Here is a 3,107-nt window from a genome sequence, read left to right on the forward strand (position 1 = left end):
CTGAAACAAGAGGTTTTCATAGTACAGTACATGAGATATACACAGCTAGCTCATAAATTGAATCCAACCAAACAGTTCAATGGTGATTCAAAAGATGTAATTTTTGTAATTGGTAGATTAAAACAAAATGCAAACATCACGTTTGATTATCTCTGAATGTTGCAAACAACTGATGCCCTTTACAGGCCTTTTTTAAACCTAAGATCGTATCATGACCTCAACACTGACGCTTGTCTGATCACTCATTCTACACACCTGCTTAGCTCCGCCCCGTTCATCATTACCACACACCTGATCCACCTGCACCTGCCAGTATATAACCAGCCTTCAGACCAGATATCAGTGCCAGATTATTTCGAGCCATTGGGGAGATTATTCAAACGTTCCTTATTCTGATTGCCTGATCCTGACCTGTCCTGCCTCTCAACTTTTGAGTCTTCCTGACCCCCCGTCTGACCTGATTGTCTACCTGATCCTTCCTGCTTGTGTACCGAACCAGACCTGCTACCTGACCACCGAGCCAGCCTGACCTCGTCTAGCCCGTAAGCCTGACCGTGTACTGAACCTGGAACTGTGCACCGACCTCGTCCTGGATCTCCCTCTGGCGCCTCGTCTGACATCTGACCACCTGGCTCTGACTTTGGATCTCGTCCCCGACATCGGCTTCTGGTTTGTCCTTCTGGTCTTCTTGTCCACGAACGTCCTCACGGTTCTGATCCTCCGCCTGTCCTCTGACCACCGATCATCTGCAGGACTTCGACCCTTGGACTTTCTGAGCGGCGACCAATTTGAATACTGGGTCCTTCTGTTCCGATCATAATAGGTCGGGCTTTTCTGTTAAAAAGAACACTTTTTAGACGCACTTTTAATATATAAATAAATCACCTTTGTGTTAAATCATCAAATAGGAAAATATTTTAATTATGTACAAAAAAGTGTCTTAATTGAATAAAGGACATTTGCATTAGACACAAACAAAAACACACTCAATATTAGACATTAGTGCATATTTGTTGTTGAACCAACCGAGTCTTAATAGATCTTAAAACATTATAATGTTCAGCAGATTTTAAATGTGCAGTTAATTGTGATCTGAGATGGAGAGCAGTCTGTGCCAAGGAGCTTTTACAGAATGGCATTTGAGCATCGTAAAGCACCTAACTAAACACTTTGAATTACCTTCTCTATAAATGGTGCTAAAAGTAAACGTGCTTTGTCCTTAGCACTTGAAGTACCTCAGCTAACTGTTGTAGTTTTGTCATTTCTTAAAATTATTACCAAGAGGTGGAGGTGAATGTCCATCCGGTCTACTCAGCCAAAGACCAAAGCTCTCCATTCACCGGTCGTCTAAGCTCTGACCGTCGCCTCCAGTCTTGACGTCTGGATCATGACCAAAAGAATGAGATCCTGAATATAAGCGGCCATATTGAGTTTCCTCTGGAGGGTCGGGAGATAGGGTGAGGAGCTCTGCTGCTCAGGAGGAGCTCAGGTTTGGACGTCTGATCAGGATGACCCCATCTAAATTTGAACCAAGAATGTAATATTATTATAACATCACACAGAAATGTGAGAACATTTTTAATAGAGGAACAAACGCTCGGCTTTCCTGTGGAAATTATGATGCCTTCAGACTGAAACATTCAGAGGATTTATTTTCAAATGATTCAAATCATTATGACTTTGCAGACAGCTTTTATTTTAAGCGTTTTGAGACTGAAACGTGTTGATTAACTGTTAGATATATCTTTGCGTGTTTGAGTAATGAATCAGTGTGCTTTTTTGCATGTTTTTCTGTTGTTGCTGACTGTTAAACAGACATTAAGAGCAACAACGAGCCGATACGGCACAGAGACGCTCTTTTAATTGTGCAAATACTATAAACTTACCCGACTTACGCCTGAGAGCAAATTATTAAGTTAGAGCTCACGTCTCCAATGTCCAAAGTAATTTTATTCTTTAACATTTTCATCAGAACTAAAAAAAAAAAACATAACATGCTTTATTTCCTGTATCTGGGCACTGTAATAATCATTTTCAATTTAAAAATGTCCCAAATAAATTTTAGAATAGGGATATAGAAAACAGAAAGCTGTATGTTGGCGGGACGTCTCCATGTTGTTTAAACTTGCATAAAACCGAACAGATGACCAGGGAACCTCCAGGCATCTGGAAATTGTAACCGAGGATGAATCAGACATGTAGACTTCCTCAATTCTCTTCTTGATTTTCCACAGTGTCACAGAAAGAGGCAGTGGGTTTGAGATGTTGCCTTAATATACATCTGGACTATTGTTTAAAGGTCTGGTTATCATAGCTTATGCAAGCTTTAGAAATGAAATAAAGTCTCGGGGTAAAAAAAAAAAAAGTCTTGGTGCATAAACTGGCATTTAGCAAAATGAAATAATTTGGGTAATCTTAACTGAATAAAAACAGTGAGAACATATCCTGATTTAATGTCAGACAGTGAGAGGGGAAAAAAATGCTGCTTTTTTATGCGATTTCTGTAAATATCTGGTTTCATTTGGTAAATCCAGGAAGTAAAGCGCAAAAATCCCAAACCCAACACGTGTATTTTGAGCGAACCCACTTCCATTAGAACAAGAACCTTGTTTAATAGCTATAGTTTTGCTGTGGATTATATGTTGTACATAATTTGATTCCAGTGGAGTGGTATAAATAGCCTTTGGGATGTTTGCATGAATTAAACTACGCTGAAAACTATTGTGATGCATTGTGTTGCAGTATTCACATTTTGCCGGAGCAAATCCCCCCGTCTCATGACACTAATCCCTTGCATAGTAAATTCTGTGTTGTCTCCTTTTACACAAGGCCCAGGGTTGTTTCTCAATAATCTCACTGGCGAGTAGAACTTGATTAGACTTACAAAGAATCACGGCTGAAACTATTGATTGATTGCAAACGGCATTAATCTAAAACACAGGTCTGTTAGGCATCTTTCTTCACATTTATTTAACTATCCCTTAAATCTGCCGCTTTGGCGCATACACATTTCTACACAAACTCCAATCCAATTATATAGATAAATGGGCTAATCATGCCACAAAATTTTAATACGCAGTCTTCGGGCAGGTCGATAAGCATAATCA

Source organism: Fundulus heteroclitus, chromosome 19 (assembly GCF_011125445.2).
Source record: "Fundulus heteroclitus isolate FHET01 chromosome 19, MU-UCD_Fhet_4.1, whole genome shotgun sequence".
Classification (NCBI taxonomy): Eukaryota; Metazoa; Chordata; class Actinopteri; order Cyprinodontiformes; family Fundulidae; genus Fundulus; species Fundulus heteroclitus.